The sequence below is a fragment of the Nannospalax galili genome, unplaced genomic scaffold (assembly GCF_000622305.1).
Source record: "Nannospalax galili isolate Female #2095 unplaced genomic scaffold, S.galili_v1.0 scaffold203, whole genome shotgun sequence".
NCBI classification, from domain to species: Eukaryota; Metazoa; Chordata; class Mammalia; order Rodentia; family Spalacidae; genus Nannospalax; species Nannospalax galili.
This window is the reverse complement of record NW_008351640.1, coordinates 4,957,001-4,982,281: the sequence shown is the minus strand read 5'-3', so window position 1 is coordinate 4,982,281 and position 25,281 is coordinate 4,957,001.

Sequence of the window (25,281 nt, the reverse complement as noted above, 5' to 3'; positions counted from 1 at the left end):
AGCCAAAGACCAAAGGCAAATACACACTTTTCAAACACTATTCCAGGAGTCTTAAGCATCTTCGAATATCACCCCTATCAGTACAAATATTTTGATTATGTATCGCAATGTATATAAATAATATAACTTCTATACTGAGATTAAGTTGAATATTAGCATACACAAAAAGGGAACTTTTCATTTATTACATTTTAAAATTAAACATGAATAGAAATACTAACTCCTTTTCCCCTGGTTCAAGTGCACCATCCAGAAACTCCCCTCTTCACAGAGCACTTCATAATCAAAGTCTTTGAACTGAAGTCACAAAATGTCAGCCTGTAAGCCAGATTCAGGCCACAGATGTGTATTGTTTGACCTGAATGGTGTTTTCTAAATTTGTTTTAGTTCAAAACCCTTAAGAGAGAAAAAAAAGAAAGAAATGTCAGCTGTAATTATGATGGGTTTTCCTTTATACGTAACTTTTCTCTTGCAACTTTCAGTGCCCTTATTTTGTTCTTTACATTTAGTACTTTGAGTATGATATGCCATGGGAAGTTTCTGTTTTGGTACTGTCTATTTGGTTTTCTGTCTGCTTCTGGTATGTGTATGGGTAGATCTTTCTCTAATTTAGGGAAGTTTTCTTCTAAAATCCTGTTGAAGATCTGGTCAATGTTATTGACCTGAGATTTTTCTCATTTCTCTGTGCCTATGATGCAGAGATTTGTTCTTTTCATGGTGCTCCCCAATTTCCTCCATATTCTATTCATGATTTTATAAAATTTTCTATAAGAAGTCCAATTATTCAAATTTATCATTTAACCTTGATATTCTGTTTTTCATTTGATTAATTTTGGTGCTGAGTCTTTCTTCCATCTTTTCATATTGGCTTGTTGAATTGTTCAATTCCATCTTTAATTCAGCTTGAGTTGTTTTGTGGACAGTGTGATTGGAGTTAGAAAGCTATCTCTTCATATGCTAGAAATATAATTGATAAACTTAAGAGACAACCATGAGGAGCATCAACATGATGTCTGGAAAAATAGATGTAAGTCTAGAGAGAGAGGGCAGATGGGGGGGGTGTTAAAAACCTGTGTTTCAGATGGCTAGCCATTTTGACAACCTAGTTCATTTGAGATAAATTTTATATTTTGCCAATAAAAATATTAAAATGTGCGTAATAATTTTTAGGGTTTTTTTATTTTTTAGCTAGAGTAATTGGGTTGCTGCTATTTCAGAATTACCAAGTGAAAACATTTGAATAGAGTTCTAGGGGGAAAAGAAGACTATATCTTTCATATAACAAAGACAGGTACTTGAAGATGATTATTTTACTTTCCATCTCTATAGGGAATCTGGAATATGGGTGCATTATGTTATTAACTTTAAATACCTACGTAATGTTTCATCAGTTTCCTTGCATATGAATTCAGGGTGATAAGAGTAGTGCTTAGGTCATAAAACTATACTGAGGAGTAAATAAATTGATACATTTAGGTACTTGATAAGTCTTTCACAAATACTGAATGCTTGCTGTGTATCTTATCAATAAAATTTCTCAGGTTTGTGGTAAATTTTAATTTTCAGAAATTGTATTTTTTTAATGCTTTTAGGACATTTTACTGTCTGACTTAGAATTTTCCTGAATATGTTGTTTGAGAATTACCTGATCTGAGGGTTTATTGTGTTGAAAACATTAATGAATGCAAAATGATTCTCTCTGTTTAATGGGTCATCAATTCGAGGAATTTGGGGCTCTTAAACTGAATTTAATTATAGCATTTCATACACACCATACTTTGACAACATTCATCTTCACTGTATTTTCTTATCATTCCGTCTTCCTCTTCCTGCTACTTTCCTCTTCTCACATAGTGCTGTCTCTATATTTTCATTATTTTTAATGTATGAGTATCTTGCTTGTATGTGTGTAAGTGCACCCAGGTCGTACAATGCCTGCAGAGCTCAGAACTCTTCAAATCCCCTGGAACTGGAGTTACGGATGGTTGTAATGGTTGTTAGCCAACATGTGGGTGCTGGGAATTGAACCCAATCCTCTGCAAAGGCAGCCAGTGTTCTTAACCACTGAGCCATCTCTCCAGCCCTTCATTTTGTTTTTGTTTTGCTTGTTTGTTTATTTGGTGGTGGTGGTGGTTTTTTTGTTTTGTTTTTTTAAACATAGTTTCAACATAGAAAACATGGTCCTTGTCTTTCCGAGTCTTGCTTATTTTTTGAACATGGTGATCTCTAGTTCCATCTATTTCCTGCAAATGACGTGGTGGTAGGTGGTATTCTTCTTTATGGCTTCCATTTTGTATATATTCTGCATTTTTTCTAGGCTGATGTGCACCTGGTCTTATTCCAGAGTTTGACTATTTTGAATAGTATCACGATATACATGAATGTGCAAGTATTGCGAGTTAACTTTAATTCCTTTAGGTATATGTCCAGGGGTAATATGACCATATTATATGGTATTTCTGCCATTAGTTCATTAAGAAATCTCCACAGTGATTTTTGTCTGGTGATTTTTGTATGTTTTATGTCCATCCTTAAAACATTTCTAAGTCAAGCCTCAGAGAATACTCCTATACAGATTCTTTTCTACACAGCTTCCTGTCTTCTGGAAATCTTTTCTGAATTTTTCTATGAAAACTTGTTTCTGTATCTCCAGCTACCACTTTCTGTTTAGGATCTTTTCCAATGCCTCATTGTTCAGAAATTGCTCCCAGAAAAATCTCTGCCCAAGTGAAGGTTTATTTTGGTTGCTTTCCTATTCCCAGAGGTCAAATCCTTGAGTCAATTGTCATCCATTTACTGAAACAAAAATTTTAATGCATACCTCTATATTTTAATTTCTGGTGAAAGTACAAATCCTGTCTAAGGCCGGGTGTGGTGGCACATGTCTTTAATCCCAGCACTTGGGAGGCAGAGGTACCCGGTCTCTGTGAGTTCAAGGCCAGCCTGGTCTACATAATGAGTTCCAGGACAGCTGGGGCCATAGGGAGACCCTGTCTCAAAAAGACCAAACAAACAAACAAACAAAATAAATCCAGTCTAAGTTACTTCTCTATTACTTAAATTATTAGAGAAGAGATGAGTCGTGTTCTGGGACCTTTAATGATTACACCTATTAGTATTGTTGCAGATATTGTTCTGTTGTTGCTGTGCCTGGAAGACTCAATATTATAGGAAACTCCATTTTCTTCTCCATGTCAAATTTGTGTTACCTAGTAAATTGTGCATCATAAGTTAAATCATAGATACATGTGATTTCCTTCAAGGAATATACTTATTATTATTTGTTAGTATTTATTCAGTGCATATCATATGTCCCATTTTAGATTATTAACTCAAATTTGAGTTTATATTTTCACTGAAGTGTACCTTCACATTAGTTATGGAGAAACTTTTTATTTTATTACTTTTAACTTTTGCATAATTAGTGATATAAAGAACTGAAATATGCAGAATGGAAATGCTTCTGTCCCTGTCTACAGGAGCGAAAGAAAAAGAAACTATGTGAGGAACTGAAGCTCTCAGGCACATCTTCCATTGATACAAACGGTTCTGGTGCTTTCTGTTTGAGATGACCATGTCTCCACCATGGACGGATATTTTGACTTGTTATCACCTGAAGATGATCCAAGTTGCTGAGCAGATTCTCATTACTCTTTATGACAATTTTCAATATTACTCTTTTTCAATGTAGGATGCAGTGAATTGGTTTACTATTTTCTTTTTAATATTTGGTGGTGAACTGCTTGCCATGTTCCAACTCCAGTGACAGATCATAGACTGATATTTAGTCCTGACTTCAAAGAAGTAAGACAAATGAAACTTTCTTAGGCCCTAGGTTCTTTAACTGAAAATGAACTCTCAATATTTGGAACTTGACGTTTGTGTTGTTATTTTCATCATTTAAAGAGGATAAACAACATGGGAACACAGAGATGTAAAAAGCTAGGACAGACTAAGGAATTTTAGCTAATAAATGCCTATACTTTTCACAGTAAGATATTGACTTTGGAAAAGATTTGGAAAAAATGGTTTTCTATGGGTATTTAAAACCCTTGGAGGTCAGATCATTGGTTAATATGGCTTTTCAATATTAATTTCAATATTGAATTCAATATTCAATTTTCAATATTAAGTGTCAGCCTCTTAACTGGTATGTACTCATGAGCAGCTGCTTTAGTCTCTGTGTTTCAGATTTAATTTTTGAGAGTTGGCAATATCAATGTCTGGCTCCCAGAATTTAATGTTGGTTAAAGGGATGGATGAATATAAAGAGAGTTGTTCAAGGCCTCTCCTGGTATAGCTAATCATATAAAGATTATTGCATAAATTAAAGATAGTTGATTCTGGAATCTTGCAGTCCTTTTATAATATACTTCCTGTACTGTCAGATATATTCATGTTTTCCACACTTTGTCTGGTCTTATTTTATGCAAACAGTTACACTGTAAGATTCTTTAGAGTAGGAGACATTGGGACTGGCAGGATGACTCAGCTGTTATAAATACTTGCTGTTTTTCTAGAGGACCTAAATTCTTTTTCCAACACCCACATGGTAGCTAACAACCATCCATAGCCCCTATGTCCAGAATTTTTCTTATAAGGACATCAAACTGGTTACATTAGGGTTCATTCAAAAAACCTCATTCTAACTCAGGAATTTCTGTGTTGGAAGAAGAAGCCAAGAGGTTAAGGAGAGAGACTGCTAACTTACGAATTTCTTTGAAGACCTTATCTGCAAATAGATAATCCTGAGATACTAAGTGTTAGAACTTCAGCTTATTATTATCTCAAGAAAGTAGTTAATTCCAAAGAATTGACCTTTCCCATCTCTAAAGCCTTGATGAACTTTAGAGATTTGAGTGAGTAGGTGGCTGTGACATATTTCAGTGTCGTATGCTTGTAAATGCATTTGTGTGGGTCAATATATTTTTGAAGGCAGTAAATGTAAGCTGTAATTAATATATGCAAGTGAAGAAAATGCATGATTATTGTATTTTTGCATCATATTACTAGCATAATTATGTATATTTTTGAGAAGCTGAATTCAAGGCTTGGGAAAGACCTTTGTACTAAGGTACTATAAAGTCAGTATTTGATGGGGAATGTAGAGACTGTCTAGGACAATATCCATTTTACATTTGAAAATTTATATAAAGAAATGTTACAACTTCCTGATGTTCAAATCTCAGGTGGTAGCTGACATTAGGTTCTTTGACTTTATTCTTTCTTTTTGCCTTGTGGTTGCATTGTGTTTCAAGCTGACAGAACTTTATGTCTCTATATTGGAACTGCATTTCACATAACAACTAAATCACAACAGAGAATCACCATGGTTAATCAATGAAGGCCAGAGAAATGAAAGAGTAACCCGTGATCCCTGCTCAGCTTCCTCCAATGAAATACACACACAGAGAGCTTGAGAGAGAGAGAATTTGTACTTGTATAGCTGTGTGTGTGTTGATGTTCTTTTTTTGTTGTCGTTAGAGGTGTTTCACCTTTGCCTATGTTTGACAGCTTCTACTGCTGGTTGCCACCTACTCTAGATGCCATGCTGAATTATGCAATAGTGGTAATTATTTTATTGTTTGCCCTTGACAATTTTGCATTCACACACACACACACACACACACACACACACACACACACACAATGTTTTCTGAATACTTTCACCTGCACTGTATCTTTTCTCCCTCCCAACCCATCAACTTTCCCACTCTACTACAAATCCCTTTCTCAAATCTTGTCTTTTTGTTTTATTTTGTGAACCTCTAAGTTTAACCAGAGCCATCTCTAAGAACGATGGTTTTGAACTATTCATATGAACATGGTGGGTTCACTAGTGGAGACACAATTGCAGACAGTGACTGCTGCTCCACCAGAATCTATCAGTAGGCAACATATTTCATCACAAAGTGCTGAGGTGAGGCCCCTTGCATCCTTTCCCCTATCCATAACTGTTGACAAGGCCTTGTGCAGGCCCAATTAGGATGCTGTGAGTTTGTGTTTGCAATGGGTATGGTCACACCTAAACGATGGTATTTCATAGGCCTTCTCCCTTTCTTCCAGCTCCTACTCTCTTCCCTCCCTCTTTTCTATGATCTCTTGAATCTTGGATATTGTAGCATAAAGGTTTTGTTTCAGGATAAGCCCTCAACCATCATGTATTATTAGTATTCTGAGAAGAGAAGGGCCTCTATATCATTAACATTTACTTTAAAAAGACACTTCTCTGATTAAGGCTAAGAGTAAAATTTGTCTGTGTATATAAACACAGACACTTAGAAGGAAATTTGATGTTGTGTCACTTTAGGTAAACAACAGTAGTAAGTTCCCTCTTAGGCCTTTGACTTTCTCAAGCTTGGGTTTGTGAGCAGGTTTACCATACCAGGCATGGATTCTCAAAGGGAAGAAGAATTGAATCCAGACAGTAGGCCTGGAATAGAATCATAGGGCAATATGTTACCCCAAGAGTGGGTGTGGCGCTACTACGCAGGTGGACACATCTTGCTTAGCAGATTGGTATGGTAATTTGTAGGGTTCACAAACAGGTAAGACCCTTGGTTCTTTCTCCTTCAGCATCCTGCATAGCACCTTGGAACACTGAAAATAGCCAGCAAGGAGGAAGTTTCCACCTCAGTTTCAGCTTAATTTGTATTTATCCTGCAACCCTGGTATGTGGTTTCTTCAGCAATACGGTCTAATAATTCATTTCTAGTAAAAAAACAAGGGGCTGGAGAGATGGCTCAGTGATTAAGAGCACTGGCTGCTCTTGCAAAGGACCTGGCTTCAGTTCACAGCACCCACATGGTAGCTAACAACTGTCTGTAACTCCACTTTCAGGGTAATCTGACACCCTCTTCTGACCTTTGCAGGCATTGTAAGACACAGGGTGTACAGGCAATACACTCATACACATAAAATAAAAATCATAAATACAATTAAAAAAAGAAAAAGAAACACCAAGAGGAGTAGGAAGAACCTATGTTGTTTATCAGGGAGGTCTATGGGAGGGTGAAGGAAATGGGGTGAGGTGAGGAGAGGTAACCAAAGGGTGTGTGAACAAGTCATATGGAAACAGGGGAGATATCCTAAATGACTAGATAAAACTGTTTCTACAAGCAGTGGATTACTAGACAAAAATACCTGTGCCAGTTGTGGGATACTTCCCAAACAGTTGTTGGCCAGTGAGGCCCCAGAGACCCCGAACTATTCATAGGCTTTATGCAGCATCTAAAACAGTTTCTTTAAGAGAGTCTCTTGAAATTTAAGGTAATTTTTTAAAACAATTATCTTCATCAGATATGAAGGATGACCTCACAGTCTAATTTATAAAATAGACCCTTATTTGGACAATATGTTCTTTCATACTTTGTTTCAAAACTGGGTTCTCTATTAACTCCTCCAATTGTGATATGATGCAGTTCTGTAAAAATGCTGAAATACATTCTCACTTTTAATTGAGTAAGAAACCATATGGAGAATCCTAAAAAAAAGCTGTACACCTCCTCTCTGGGAGAACACGTATGGGAACCTACATATGTACACTAGCTGTCAAGTTCAGCACTGTGTCCTCTCCTGATGTCCACTCCCCAACTGTAAGTTAAAAATGAACAATTTCAAGCAGTGGGTGGTGATGCACACCTTTAATCCCAGGACTCTGTGAGATGGAGGCCAGCCTAGTCTATGTTTAAAATTCCAGGCCAGCTGGAGTTACAGGGAAACCACATCTCGAAACATTTTAAAATTTCTACATAATTAATGTGAATTTAAGAATATTCTGAATCAATGCTGAAGGTTTGTTCATTTAAAGAAAATAGGTATCTATGTTTCTTTTTTGCTAAAAAGTAATAAAACTTATCTTTAATGATGGACATACCAGAGTTCTATTTAGTTCAAAAGTTCAAAGTTCAAATCATTACAATAAAAGCCTTGGCACAGATTATCAGTAACCATGAGCCAGGGATATCTGTGAAGATAACAGTGACTTCAAAATAAAAGGTGCCATTATACTCTTCTGAATAAAAGTACAGAATTTTCAATTTGATTCTTAAATTCTGGTAAATAATAATCCATAGAGTGAAAAGCATATAGCAGAGATTAATGGTAATCAGATAATTTTATGTCAATTGCTATTGTGTATCAATAACTGATTCAGGTACTAGGGAAAAGAAATAAATTTTATCTTGTCTGAAGAATACATGGGTATTACAGTCAAGTGGAACAATATATGAACCAATCAGGGGCTGCTTATTCCTACTCTTAGGGTCTATGAAATGTCTCTAACAGGCCCTTATGGAGTATAGGACATTGACTGATATGTCTGATACCATGGATAAAATAAACTTTTCCTCCCTTAAACTGTTTAGTCAGGTATTTTGTCATAGCAACATAAAGTAATCCAGACACATATCAAGTTGTAGGGTCTTTAGAATAATGTTTCTGGAAGACTAGATTACATTCATAACCTATTTTAGCATCATTTATGTTTGGATAGAGAAAGAATTTAGAAAGAAACATTACTGTTTGTAATGTTTGCTGCTGAGACAGACAAACACACGCTGATTATGTTGACTACCAAATGTATCACATGTGTACTTTGTTTCTGTGGCTTTGTTCCCTCTTATCAAGTATAATCTTGTGTCCCATTTTTTAATACAGGACTTGTATGTACATATATTAGAAGTTTTAGACAAAACAAAATGTTGCTCAAAATTAATTGAGATGTGTATTAAGTTTCTTAGGGTGTCACAACAAAATACAAAAGACTGGATTATTAAAAAAAAAAACAAAACAAAACAGAAACATTCTTTTTCACATTTTGGAGGCAAGAGGTCCCAAAACAGAACGTTAACAGGAGTGGTATCCAGTGAAGGTCCTTGATGTTCACTGTAGATGACTGTCAGTATTGTAAGCTCAGTGGCCTCCACATTGTACATGACAAGAATGATGGAACTTCTGGTGGCATTTCTTATAACGAAAGGCACTAATCCTATGGGTTAGGGCTTTACCCTATGACCTCTCTCAAATGTAATTACCTCCTTAGAAGTCACATCTCCATAAAGCAAGCTGATTCTTCAAATAACACATTTTGGGGGTAGAGGACACCAAGTCTGTAACAGCACTGTAAAGGAATTAACAATGAAATACATAGGGAGAGATAAAGAGATAGAACACATGAAAGTAATGAAAAGTAAAGAGAATAGTGTGTGCCAGTCTTATTTATTTATCTTTTCTTGTTTGAGACATAATTTCCCTATAGCCCCACCCACTCTGGAACTCACTTTGTGAATCAGGTTGGGCTTGATTTCACAGAGATTCATATTCCTCTGCTTCCCAAGTGCTAGGATTAAAGGTGAGCACTACCATGCATTTCTGTCAATCTTATTTCTTTAAAAAAAAGTATAGAAACACTTTACAGGGGTTGGGGATGTAGCATAATGCCTAGTGCCTGCTTGTAGGCACCTGGGCCAAATGTCTATACACACTACTACAAAAATATGAAACCCATTGAGAGAAATGGTTAAAGAACACATATAAATATATCTGAAAACACTAAAAGCCCAAAGCTAAATAAAGTTTAGATTAAAAATCATAAAGGAACTGGGCGTGGTGGTGCACACCTTTGATCCCAGGACTGGGGAGGCAGAGGCAGGTGAATCTCTGTGAATTCAAGGTCACCCTGGTCTACATAGTGAGTTCCAGGACAGCTGGGGCTACAGAGAGACCCTGTCTCAGAAAGACCAAAAAAAAAAATCATAAAGGAGGGGCTGGAGAGATGGATCAACGGTTAAGAACACTGGTTGTTCTTGCAGAAGACCAGGGTTCAAATCCCGGCACCCACATGGCAGCTAACAATTGTCCGTAACTCCAGTCCCAGGGGATCCTACAGCCTCTTCTGACCTTCGCGGGCATTGCACAACATGGGTGCACTTACCTACATGTAGGCAATATACACATACACATAAAATAAAAATAATAAGTAAAATTAAAAAAAATAAAAATTATAAAGGAAATAAAACATATTTAGAACTGTAAGGGATTTAAAAATATCAATAATTAGAAAAGAAAAATGTAAAAAAAAACCAAGTTGTAAGTCTCTGCAAACCGGAGTGGAGATTGTATTCTGGAGCAACAGCACCCACCTTACAAAGTAGCTTTCCAGAATGTCTTTAGTCAAGTACTTTATTATGGTTCCTCTGTTCGTTGTTTCATTCTCTCTCTCTCTCTCTCTCTCTCTCTCTCTCTCTCTCCTCTCTCTCTCTCTCTCTCTCTCTCTCTCTCTCTCTCTCTCTCTCATTCTCTTGTGTGTGTGTATGTGTGTGTGTGTATTGTGCTGAAAAGAAAAACCAACTGGCATATTGGTATGAAGGATATCAACTAGGACTGTTTTTATCTTTGTTTTGACTTTCTAGACTTCTCAGGTTTTCTTTTTCTTTTTACAAGAGCAGACCCTAGGGTTTTACTCCTGCTTCCATACCTTAAAACCCCCATACCATCAGATTACAGTTCTAGGATTTGTAATCTAGGCTATAACTTTCTTTGGGGGGAGCAGTTCAGGTTTTATTTGGCTCAAGGTACACAGTCTATTATCAATGGAAATCAAGACAGGTGCTCAGGGCAGGAACATGGAGCACAGTTTATGGAATTATGCTGCTCGCCTTCTTAATACTGGCACCAAAATCAATATTATTTTCTACCTTCTTATTCCAGAAACTACAAAACTTCTTTCATTTGCTCTCTGCTTGTTTTTTTCCCATTTTTGTCTTGTTTTGATAGTGTTTCCCTGTAGCCCAAGATAGCCTGGTTTTCACTTTGTGCAGCACAATGGCCTTTTTTTCACAGAGATCTGCCTGCCTCTGTCTCTTGAGTACTGGGACTCAAGGCATGCACCCACGCCTAGACCTGAGTGGTTACTGACATTTTTACCTTCTGCATATGTTGCTTTATATAAGTCTGAAACAAAAACTCACCATGAAGCCCTGTTTGGTGTTAAACTCATGATCCTTCTGCCTCACCTTCTCAAGTGCTAGGATAATATATGCATGTCTTCCCAGAGTGCTCATACATATTTGAAGATGCTATTACAGTCTATAAAATTAGGTCTAAAATTAAATTAATAGCTTGGTGTTTGTGGAATAGTTTGATTAACAATAGAAAAATGTGAGAACTCATAATTTAGAAAAATAGCTATCTGTAGAATAAGAGTTGTTCAAATTAGAGAGAGAAATTAGGTAATGATATTCTGAGAAAACATAGGTATTGAAAAGATTTGGGAATGAGGAAATATAGCTATAATTTAGGAGTATAAAGATAGTGTTGTTATGGACCTGACATATATTTGTGTATGATAGATGATTAATACATTTTTCAAGATTACAAGAGCCAGTTGTTAAACAAACATTTTTTTTTTGTCTTTTTGAGACAGGGTCTCCTTGTAGCCTGAGCTGTCCTGGAACTCACTATGTAGACCAGGCTGGACTTGAACTCACAAAGCTCTGCCTGCCTCTGCCTCCCAAGTACTGGGATTAAAGGCGTGCACCACCACACCCGGCTAAACACACATTTTTAAAATTTAAATTATGTGAACTTTATTGAAAACAAAGGTAGTAAATATGGTTCTTCAGGTTTCACATAATTTACTGCTTTAAAAAATTTTTAAACTGAATTTTTCCTATTTTCATACAGTATGTTTTGATATCTACATCATTTCCCCATTCATACCTCCCCTCACTAAGACCTGCACAATTTAATATGCTCATATATGCATGTAATAAGATACAATATATATAATATATGATGGATAAAATCTGATTTATGTCCTTAATTGTCTTTAGTGTGGTTTCATCCATTGGGCATAACAAGAGTCTCATCCCTGTAAGACACTCTCTTTCCCAATCCCAACAGTCATCAACTGCCAAAAGTTCATTAGGTTGGGTTGGAATTTCTGTGCCACTTACCCATGTCTCTGCTGGGATTCTGTCTGGTTTTAGCTTGTTTAGGACTTGGGGATGCTGTCACCATTGCTGTGAGTTCATTTGAGTCACTGACCAGCTGTTTGGAAGACTTTGTTTCCTTGGGGTCATCCACCCCCTTAAGCTCTAACAATCTTTCCATCATATTTTTTTCAATGATCTCTGAGTCTTGGGAGACTGGAGTTTGGAATAATTGTCCCATTCAGGAATGACTACTCTGCTATCTCTTGTTCTCTGATTATTGCACCAATTGTAGATTTCTGTGTTAATCACCATCTGTTGCCCAAGGAAACTTCTCTGGTGAGAGTTAAGAGATGTATTATTTATCCTATGTATAGAGGTTGCATTGAAGATGCGTCACTTAAGTTAAGTATCTCAAAAATATTTGTTCTCTGTTTTTGGCCAGTTCTGAAACATGGTAATTGTCTCCATCTGCTGCAAAATTAAGACTATTTGATGAGGATTGAATGGTATACTTGTCTGTAAATATGAGGATGCATATTTAGAATAAAGTAAGGAATCATGTTGGTCTAGGGATATGGCAGAAGTGTATTTTTCTCTGGAATCTATGATCTCTCCAGTCATGTGTATTTAACTACGTTTAGAGTGTCACACGTGAGTTCCTCCCCATCTATCAGACTTTAATTCCCATTACACAGCTGTTGATTATCCCCTAAATAAAAGTGCTACTACTGCAACAATAGTGATAACTTGCTGGGCCAAACATTGTTGTTTATTATTCTTTATACCTGGGTAGGACCATTGACTGGTTTTCTCCTTTGACAGCTTGTATAGTGTTCTCTGATACCATAAGAGCTAGTCTTCAGTGAGGATAATTACAGGTCAGTTCCAGTTCAGCGGTTCCAAACCCTGTATCCCAAGTGGGGCCTGTCTTCAGTAATAGGGTCTTACCCTCAAATTCTGGGAGGCAATCAAGGGTTGTGACAATAGCCTGTGCTATTTTGGGGGTCTCTTTGACCTCCCTGTCTAACAACTTGAAGGGAGGTTTCTCCTGCCTGGCAATGTATTTGCTATGCATATAACTCAGTTATATGCATACACTCATATATTTATTGTATGTGTATTTATCAGTAGGAATTTAAACTATGTTTTCCTCCAGTTTTCCATAGCATCTGAGCCCTATTTATCTCTCCTCTCACTTCTCTTATATAACGCTCTCTACTCCTTCCTCAGTTAAAGAACCTCCCATTTCTTCTTTAAAGACAACTGTCTCCTATGTTCTGCCACCCACCCCCACAGCTCCTTCTTCCAAGTTAGGCCTTGATCTCACAGAGATCCATGTATATCTGCCTTCAGATCCCCAGTGCTTGATGAAAGGCATTTGCCACTTAGCCAAGAACATTTGCTAGACTCTTTCTTAAAAGAAAATCACACTTTCTCTTGATCTTATAGATTTTGTATTTAGTTGTTATAGCCATTTAATTTACCCTAAATAATGCAGTCTACCAGAAACAGAAAGCTGTTAAAGAATAAATTTCATTTCTCTAATAATATATACCCATGTACGCTCAAATAGTGATAGAAACCCATCCAACACTTGCACTGCATATTAAATAACCATCCCTCTATGGAATCATTTCCCTTTCTCATTCATTCACTGAGGAAGCTTTACTTTACTGAGAGGAAGCTTTACTTTGAAGCTAATTTCAGGATACTACTAACTTCCAAGATTTGAAATACTATGAGGATAAGAGAAATGGATTATAAACAAAATAAAAGAGTAAGAAAGATAGGATGGAAAAATTGGAGGAGATTGGGTTGTCTGAAGGACCAATACCAATGTTAGTTACCCTATAGAATTTCAAATGCAATGCTTCTGATCCTACTTTAAATTAAAAATAACCTTATCCACCATGTCTGAGATAGAGTACATCTGTCAGTTAGAAACACTTGCTCTTTTTATTTTTGTTTTATTTTTTATTGAGGTTTTGTACATTTCATTCAGTAGTTCTTGATCAAATTTGGACCCGTCTTCCCATCCATAGCCCCACGCTCCCCACCCCCTTGAACCCATGCATTCTACCATACATGTTAAGTCCTATCCAGCCAAGTATTTGTACCCAGGTATCCTTCAGTACAATATCATCCATTGGAGTCTAGTGAGCCTATCTTAGAGATATTAAGGAAGATCTTCATTCCCTCACCCAGTGGTAATCAGTCTCTAACAGTTCCCACACTAGGACTGGCCCACCCTCCATTTCCCTCACTCCACTCTGGATCCATGTGTGACTGAGTTGGCATTAGTCTTGTGCCTGATACCACCATTGTTGCAAGTTCACATGAGCAAGCTTGAGTGGTCTGAAGGTCTGTTTCCCTATGTTCATGGACTAACCCTGGCTCTTACACTCTTTCAGCTCCCTCTTCTGCAATGGTCCCTGAGCCTTGGATGGGTGATGTTTATTATGGGAGTCCTATCCAAGTACACACACTCTACAGTTTCTTTAAAACTTGGCCAGTTGTGGCCTTCTGTGCACATCACACTATGTTGTATAAGGAAGCCTCACTGGTTAGAGTTGAGGGATGCACTAGTTTTCTGTCTACCCCAGTTCCACTGTGTTCCTTTTACTTTTACTCTACAGGAGTCTATTTAGAACTGAGAGGTTTGCTGGTTTGAATGGCAATGTCCCCCATCACTAACTTGACACATTAGGCCTTAAAACAAATGACAGAATGTATGAATTCTAGTGTGAGGGATATATGGGAGGGCACAAGTAGGAAAGGGGGTATGAAGATGATTAAGATTGATTGAGATGTTCTGTATGAAATACAAAAAAATCAATAAAACAAATAATAAAACGAGCTAAGTTATATCATAGCACATTAAAAAAATGAAAATGTCCCCCATGTGTTCCTTGTATTTAAATGTTTTATCTCCAGTTGGTGGTGCTGTAGTTTTGGATGTATGGCCTTTTTGGAGGAAGCACGTCACCTCATGAAGGTGGGTTTTAGCCTTGCCAAATTCCTGTTTGTTTCCTGGTTTCATGTGCCTACCTGAAGATCTGAGTGCTCAGGTTTCTGTTCCTGCTGCCTCCTGACCTGCTTCCCAGACCATCATGGGCTCTTATCCCTCTGGAACCATAAACCAAATAAGCTCTTCCTTCCATAAGTTGCCTTGGACATGGTGTTTTATCACAGCAATAGAAAAGTAGCTAGTACAGGAGTGGTAGTACCATGTCATGTGGACAGCAGCATGTTGAGATTATTTATGAATGAAACTAAACAGAAAGTAGGCAGATGGGATGTGGTGAGAGTCTAATTTTGAACATACAGAACTTCAGGAGATCTAGAATCCTTTTACAAGCTGCCTGTTATCAGTACTGTCCAGGTCACCAATATTATCAAATTGTAAAGTACTCTAACTCACTCTGGCCATTTTTAAAGTCGGTTTACAGACCATTACTTATTATTAAGACTTCCCACTTTGACATCATTCTGTGGTGATAATAATACAATTATCAATAATAAAGTAACATCGATGAACTCTCTTCTTACTCAGACTCCTGTATCATGGGCTTGCTGAATTTTATCTTTTTTTTTTCCTCCTTCACCTGATGTCTCCTTTCTCTGCCTTGTTCTATGTCTTAGGAGTCTGAAGGTGAGCACAAACTCTTTCTCTTGGCCTCCATGGTGTCTGGCTCACAGCTGGGTTGGACTAAAATGAGACAAGAGCAGGTATCTCTCACTCTTATGGTTATTAAAGAAAATTTACATTTTGCAAAGTTAGCTCTTCTCCATCTCCTCCTCCAGCTGCTTCTTTTCTGTCTTTTTTCTTTCCAAGACTCTCATAGAAAGGAAACAGAGCACTTTATATACTTTTCTGTATAAATGGACTATTTTTAAAATAAGACTTATGGTCCAACTGCTTCTTTTTTTTCCAGACAGGAAAACAATTGTTGAAATAAATAAGTATTCTTCTTTCTCTGCTTTTTATGGCTTCTCTTCTGGGAAAGCAAGACTCCTCGAGGGAATGTGTTATAAAGACTCAAATAATAAAACCTTTATTTCTACTTGTGTTACTCAAGTTTATGCTTCTGCCCTCTATACATATCTTTGCTATGTTATCCCCATTATTACCATGATCATCAAAGCCATTGATAAATGTTTGGCTATAACTTGATTCTGTGAATTGCTTTGCTTTCTCACAACATGAAAATATCCACAGTAGTTTCCCGTGTCCCTTGGGATATATAAGCTATTGACATGTCTACTCAGTTTCTTAACATATCCCAGATCCCATTTCCAGCTACCATATATAACTATGTCTCAGTCCCAAAACTACATATGCTCACATCACTCAAGGTTGATTTGTACCTTTCCTTGGCTTTGTCCTAATGTAAACCTTGCTGTGGAATTTTCAGCAACCTATCTGGAGAAGGAGAGGCAAGGTTACTTATGACAGCTTTTATTTCTTTGATGCCACACAAAGCCATGCAATACAAATTATTCCCTTCAAATTGTTGTTCCCTGTAACTAAGTCTGCCCTAGGAGTAGCTGTTTTATAACTATTGCAAATAAAAGTACTATGTCACTGAAGTATTCACTTTCAGGGAGATTATGACATCTCATCTTACCCAAGGTTGATTTTTTAAAAAAGCTTCTTTTCTTTTTTGAAAGATGGTTTCCCTGAACGGACATTGGCCAAATTTGTATTGAGGGAAATGGGAGTTGAATTGGCGGCACTTGTACAGTGTAGAACTCCTATTATAGTGCTCTCAGGAGCATAGAAAATTGCATGGCTTAGCAGACTGGAGGTTGTAATGATAGGACTAAGGGTGGCTTGGCAGTCATGGCAGGTCTAGAGATGTACTGGGCCCACAACTTTATATTTCAAAATTCAGCTCTTAAGAGGCAGACGGTGCTTTTGAGGACAAAGCTAAAAGTGCCTAATTCCTTGGGTGTCCATTGTAAAATGTTATTATCCATGCTAAGGTGATTTGCTATTAATATGGATGTAATGCACAATGCTATGAAAATTTCTCCTGTAATGCAGCCTCCATAAATGTCTATTACCTTTCAACAGTTTCTGCTTCATGGTCTAAATTAACCCGATTGAAGATGAGTGAACATTATTCTGCACTGGGCAGCACTGCAGTTAAAATGAAGTGGAGGCTGATGCAATCGTAGTTACTCAACACAGACAATTCCTTTCTCACATGGATGTACATATGGTGTATGTCAGACAGTGTGAGTCATACAAATTATGTCATTTCATTAACGATCAGAAGTGCAATAGCAAAATAAAATGTATGGAACCAAAATTTCGCTTATTATATATGTCATTTCAGTTCTATTAACTTAATATGTCAAATACATATTGTTAGATGTTCCTGGTTTTTATGCTATCACTGAATGCAAGATTATTTTTTTCATCAATGTTTACAAGCAAAAGTCAAAAAATTTCTTATATTTGAGACACAAGATCAAGTTAATAATGAGTTAATTACATAATAACAATTTTACAATGCATAAAATTAATAAATGTTTTAATTAGTATTTATTAATTTTACAAAACAATGTTTTTACTCTGATGTTTTATAATTGCATATAACATGCCCTGACCATATTCACCACCCCACCCCTCTACCATGGTCTTCCTCTCCCTTTCATTAACAATCTCTATTCTAGTTCCATTTCTCTGATTTTTTTTTTATTCTGGATTTATTGTACAATACGCAGGGTTAATGGCGGCATTTTCATATATACATAATACTTAACCTTGATCATATTTACTCTCTCACATCTGTTTTTACTCTATATTCTTCATATGAAATGTATGATATTTGTATGTGTGTGTCTGGGGGTGACCTATTACTTAACGTGATTGTGTCCACTTCAGTCTAATTTCCTGATAATGGTATAATAAATAATATTCCATTGTGTGTGTACATGTCCCACATTTTCTTTATGTATTCATCCTTTTATGGACACTTAGTCTGATTCCATAATGTAATCATTCTAAATAGTGCTGCAGTAAATATGGGTGCACAGGTGTCTCTGTGGTTGCTGGCTTTGAATTCTTATATTCTCAGAGTAGCACAGCTAGATCATACAGAAGTCTGGGTTTCATGAACTTTCATGTTGACTTGCATAGTGGCTGTACAAACATCCATTCCTGACAAGTATTCAGTACTCAGTCCCCACCATCTTCACTAGCGTTCCTTTTTTTTTTAAAAAAAAAAATCTTGTTTTCTTGATCATAGACACTCTGACTGTAGAAAGATTCACTTATATGTAGTTTTGATTTATCTTCTTGTGATGTATACATTTTTTATGTGTTTTTGTCCATTGGAACCTCTTTTGAGCACTGCCCTTTTCTCATTTGTTGATCAGATTATTTGTTCTTTTTTAATTCAGTACATATATATGTATACATATATATTCTGGATATTAATCTGTGAAATGACCATCTTGCTAATATCTCTTCCCATTCTGCAGGTCTTTTTCATTCATTAATTGTTTCCTCTGAATCGTCCCCCCATACCACCCCTACCCACAGGATTTCATGTATGCTGAGGTTTTAGTTTTATTCCATCCCATTTCCTTATTTCTTGCTATTATTTCTTGAGTGAACAGTGGTCTCTTCAGAATTGTACTGCTTGAGTCTATATGCTTTTTTGGTCTTTTTGTGACAGAGTCTCCTTGTAGCGTCAGTTGGCCTGGAACTCCCTCTATAGACCCGGCTGTACCCAATCTCAGAGAGATCTGCCTGTCTTTGCCTCCTGGCCACTAGGATTAAAGGCGAGCACCACCACAGCAGGCTGCTTGTGCAAAATCTTAATGCTAGATATATGGTTCCCCTTAGAAGTCTGAAACTTTCATGCCTTAGATAAAAGTCTTTGGTCAGTTTTTGGTTAATTTTTCGTACTTAGAAATGTGAATGTACAGCTTCCTCAGCAATACTTGTTTTCTCCAAGGTATAACAGGCATCTTCGTAGAGAAGAATAGGACTGAAGCTACATAGCTTGAATTCTGAATGTTCTCTTGTGTTCCAATGGTTTACATGTTTTATTCCTCAAGACTCAGGTTGCTTTTGTTACTATATTTCTGCAGGATAATTTGAGGTTATGGATTATGATACAGCCAGCATTATTCTTTCTGCTTATGACTACTTTGATTTGACTGTCTGGTATCCTTTGTGTTTTCATATGAATTTTAAGGTGTTTTTTTTTTCTAGTTCCATGAAGAATGTCATTGGAATTTTTGTGGAATTCTAATTTTGAAAATAAATTGAAGAAATGGGTAAAAAAATTGTAAACCTTGGTAAGTTGTTCTTTTTGCTTTTAATTTTCATATCTTTGCCTTTCTTCTCATCTGTACACTTAACACTTATGTTTCTTACACTTGAGTTCATGTCTCATGAGCCTCTGATTTATGATATCACAGAAAATAGAAACAATTCTATGCATCTCCATGTCCCCTTCAATATGCAACAAATTGCTTTGCTTAGTGCTTAGAAGCTATTGAAAGAAAGCATAACCTAAGTGATCATGATTTACATTCTCTATACAAAATCTCTTTCTACAACAACCAAGAGACATAAGCTGGACTCATTAGTCAGATTCTTTGCTTCATTTGTATCAGCCCTATCCTAATTTTGGTAGGATATATATTCATACAGTTGATTCCTATATTAGGGGCCGCTTGTTACTCTCAGTCTCATCACTCAAAAGAAGGTAGCAAAGAATTTCTTTGGAGAGACCTGTAGAAATTGGTTAACAAAGCTGCTGACACTCTGCATACATAAATCAATGCACCAGCATCACCTGTTGAGGTGGATAAAATGCTCACATTCTATTTTTGGGTGGGGCAAAATACCATCTTTGGACTAAGTTTCAATGTGAATAGATGACCTAAATTTGTAAATATTTGCTTGGCGCTGACACTAGATTTATTTAAAGCCATAATTTTAACACATTTTAATAGATTACCCCCATCAAATGACAGTGAAGGACTTTGAGCTGCTCAAATAAAATGATGAAAAAATAAATACAGCAGCTAATAATAGAAAGACATAGGCATAAATAACGGTAAACTGAAAAGAAATTGTAGAAGTTTAAAGTTATTGGACTGAATCTAATATGATAGTAAATTTCTACTGACATCTCAAGAGCTGTTCTAATTAATCAATTGGTAATTGCAGCCATGATTACCAGCTGTGATTTTGATTAATTTTCAATATTGATTGATCTTCCAATAATTGTGACATGTCTTTCTATATAGAATCTCTGCTGCATTAAGTAGGATTTGGGAGGAATAGTTATTAAATGCAAATAATAAAACTCTTCACTCTCATTATGAATCTGTCCTCAGGGGATAAGATTTGTGTTGGTGGAATCATGGATAGATTCGCAGTAGGGAAAGGCTGAGAGAGGATAACATTATAACAGAGATTATTTTAATAAAGTAGCCTCATTGCAGAGATAGAACATGTTTTATAATGATTCATTTACTTCAGGCCTACATTCATTACACCCCCTACTAGTTGAACCTCCTTTCATTATAATGGTATGATATCCTCAGCCCAGCTCAATCACTACCTTTTACTGTCTTATGGAGAAACAAAATAAATATGTTTGTGCTTTTCTAACAGTCAAATTTTTGAAAAATTGATAATTATGCCCCTCTTTAGAGAAACATCATATTCCTAAACAGAGGGTGCATTTCTGTTCTTGCATCAAGAAGCAAGAATGTCTTGGAAGTCATTTTCTCTAATATGTCTTAGATTTGGTGCCAGGTGGAGACATGCAGATGCATTAACATGGAGCAGTACAGTCTGAAAAGGAGCTTTTACCGTGAAAATACCTCCAAATCACAAATGAAATTTCTCTTAGAAATGTCTCACAATTAAGTTCATTAGAATTCAGAGCTCATTGGAAAATGCTGAAAATCAGAGTCATTTTCAGCAAGATAGACAAATGAGTATCAGTATACGCTCCTAGGGCAGGGGGTCATCTATAACCATGTGCTTCAGCCTGTGGAATTTGAAAGAATCAGTTCAGAACTTTGAAGAAATAATACAAGAATGAATTAACAATGATTAAATGAATACCTGTGCATACTTCAAGGACTGAGGCTTGACATATTTTAGGAATAGATTTAATGTACATGTTTCTACATTGTATCACATGTATGATGTTACACTGCATATATAACATGTGTATATGTATATGTAAAATGTTCAAAATACATATATAAAACATACAGAGAGGAGAAGTCTCCCAATAACTCTATTAAGGAGGTACAATACTGATAGTATTTTAGAAATGTTTGAACAACATTAGAAAGTTTAGTAACATAATCAGATTCACACAGTTAGTGACTGGCAGTTCCACCAAATAATGGGAGTTCAGCCCATAAGACCAGGCTTTTAAACAGTGAAAGGTTCCGGTTAATTTGCAGAAAAAATTAGAAGACTGAATTTTTCCATTTTATACAATAACAAGCTAAAGTGATTTAGTATATAGCACAGATGTAACTTGAAAACATGTCTTTGGGCAAAATAAATTCTTCGCATTCCATGCCTCTTCTTTAATTTTCCTTTCACATATTCACTTGGTCACAATGAATGCTATATTCTTCTGGCTCTAACTATGGCCTGAAACATAATATTTATTAGTTCGCACTCATCACTCTGACAATACCACCACTTGGCTTGAAATAGCATAAGCTTATTATCACTCTAAGGTGAGAGTCTAAAGGCCTCACGGAACTATTGATGAAGTGGGACAGGTCCCTTTGGAGGCCCTAGGGTAGAATCCGTGTCTTTATTTTTGCCATCTTCTAGAGGCCATGAGCATCCCTTGGTTGTTTATCCCTTACTCCATCTTCCAATCTAGTAATATGGTACCACCATGTCTTCCTAGACTGTTTCTCTGATAATATCACCCCCTTTGACTAATTGATTTTCCTTTCATAAGCATCCTAGCACACACTAATTAAAGTAGGTTAATCATCCCGTCTTAAGACACTTAAGTTATTCACATCTCAAAAATCTCTTTTGTTATATAAGGTAACAGTCATGGAATTTAGAAGTTGTGGAGTTGTATATTAATATTTTGACAACACACTGTCCAGCCCTAAAAACCTGCAAATCCAATGTATTTACTTAGCTACTTCTTTTAAGTTTAAAATGCACACTCTTCTTTCCATTCCTGGGATGATCCCATCTATGGTAATTGTTAAAACTGTAGTTCACTTAAAATTGACTAAATCACATTGCATTTGGGACTCATTCCTACCTGAAAAATGCATCAAGAAAATCCAAGTATGTATGAAAATACTATAAAGAAAGATGATACGGTGCATGATAAAATAATAAATAAATGACTTTAAATATATGCTCTAAATACTCAAATAATTTAACTACTTATTTGTATTCAATAAGAGATCCATAAATTATACTGAATCCAATATATATTTGTGATACTATCCTGTATTCCTTGAGGGGTTTATGAGGTGCTCCTGACCAACAACACCAAAGGAGGTTATTCATTCCCAGCACTGTGTTTTTGTTTGATAACCTCTGACATCTGGGAGTGGCATTATTTCCTCATATAGAGAAATTTGATGCAAAATTTTACATAGAAAACAGGAAGGGGTATATATAGGACTATTAACAGCTATAAAGGAATAATGGATAGGAGGGATAACTTGTGAGGTTTTATAGTGGAGTAGGGTAACTATAGTTGGCCAAAAATTGTGGATATTTGAGAATAAATAATAAAGATTTGAACATTACCACTAACTGAAAGAAATGATAAATTTCTGATGTGATAGATATTGTAGCTACACTTATCTGATCATTAGAGTTTCCAATACATCGAAATGCCAAACTATCCCTCTTATTACTCGAAGTTACTATATATAATGAAAAATTTAACACGTTTTCTTTTTAAAATTTTTTAGTATGTTTATTTTATCTGTATGAGTGTATTGCCTGCATGTTGGTTAAGTGCTCCTCTGTTGTGCAATACTCGCAGAGCTTAGAACAGGGCATTGGATTCCCCTGGAACTGGAGTTAAGAACAGCTGCTAGCAGCCATGTGGCTACCGAGAATCAAACCAAGGACTTCTGCAAGAGCAGCCAGTGCTCTTAGTGACTGTGCCATCTTTCCAGTTCCTCCATATCTTCAAAAAATTACTAAAACCTGAAATTAACAGGCAAAGAATTTATGTTCAAAAGATAGTAGGCCAGACCCACAATGTATAATTAATAATAATAATAATAATAATAATAATAATGTGCACAAATACTCTGGGTATTGGAATTTATTTTAACACATTTATCTTAAAGAAAATCTTAGGCAAATATACATTTCATTTTATAAGTATTCTTCAAAATATTTGAAAGAATAAAAAAGTAGAAAATAGCTTAAACATTCAGTTACAGAATTGTAACTAAATGCATTATGGCTATACCATAATATTTGCCATATTTATGCCATAAAATACATATCTCATTCATCCTCACAATAACCTACAAATTAGGAATTATTACTATCATCACTGAGTACACCACATTTCAGTCACAAGACTTGGAGAAACCAAGCTGGCACAGATCAGAAAACAGCTTTCCTGATGTCCAGTTTTCAAGTCTTGGACAGTGCTATAAAAGCTTCTTTGTGTGTGGGGGTAGACATCAGTAGTCCTATCCATATGTGAACAGACATTTCGAATGATGCAATAGTGATGCCAGTGTTTGGGATAACCAACAACTGCCTGGTTGGATTTAAGAATCACTTAATAGGAAGGATTTCATTCCCGTTACTGTAAGCCTGCCCAAGAGCCTGCTGCTAGAGAAGACCCTAGGGTGAAAATACTATTCACTACACTAAGTTGATATAGTGTGTTTCATAGTTTCTTGTTGCTTGATATAGTATCAAACTGCCTTCTCAATATCTATTATACCCATACATTCATGCATCCTTCACACCCCTTCAGAAAAGCCTCTTTTTCTGTAGCACTCAGGGGTTATTACAGAGAATGATGACAAGTAAAAGTACAGAGAATAAATGACAACGAAGTCTCCACCTCCAAATAAGACATCTTCAACATATCTCCTCTCTTCAAATCTCAGGAAACACCACAGAAGATGGGACAGGAAGATTGTAAGTACCTATAGATCTGGGAAGGGCTGGGAAGATTTTGGTGAAATAGTATTATCTGGACATGACAAGGTTGTTGCACCCATGACCTTTCAACAGCTGTGGTTGCCTATATCACACAATACAATTTGTGATACACAATATCAAACAAGTCAACATTCCAACATGGACAGGTGGATGGCTCAGAAGGGTCTATCCCTAAGTGAAGAGCTATAAGCAATCAATGGCTTCTGGAAGAGGAAGAGTCAATTTTCTTCAGAGACATGAACACTGATAGATTGGCCATCTCCATTGGTTCAGCTCTCCACCCACGCCCATGTGAGAAAGACTAAGCAGATCACATTTTTTAAAAAGTAGAAGAAAAGGACATGAATTTGAAATGTGATGGGGGGGTGGACCTGAGAGGAGTTGGAACGGTGGGGGAGTGAAGGGTGGGTGTAATCAAATTGCCTTGTACTCATGTGTCAAATAAAAGAAGAATAAAACACATTGGACTCATCTCAGTTTATTTGACTTCCAAATGTATGGACTTCATACCTCAATATTGTCATTTATGTACTTAACTAAAACTATCTTGAGATTTAAAAAAATGATTGCATGAATTTGTATAAATTTCAAAAAGTATTATTTTTGTTTTTAAAAAGAAGGCAACTACAGAATTTAAATTGAGATTATCATTAGGGTTTTAAATTCATAATTATTATTAATGTATTCAAATATACCAAAAATAAAAATGAGTTTATAAATTATTGTAATTTTTAGGCTCCTCATTTTATGCTTTTAATAAACTATTTACAATGAATGTGAAATGCTTTCTGAATTATGACAAGAATTAATGCAGGACCTTATAGTATAGTCCTGTAATCCCAGGCTCTTGGAGTTTGAGACAGGAAGATTGCATTTCAAAGGAAGCCAGGGATAAAGAGTGAGTTCAAGGCTGAAAAGGACAACTTATTGAGACTCTATTTTTAATATGAACAGCAAAAGTAGGGGAGTGCTGAGAATACAATTCAATAGCAGAGTACTTACCTAAAATGCACATGAATGAGACTCTAGGTTCAATCCTTAATACTACAAAAATAAATAAATAAATAATAAAAATGAAATAAAAGTAAATTAGCTGTTTCTATTGAGGTGAATGAATAAAAGATATTTTTACCTGTCATTTATGATCTCATTCTGCTT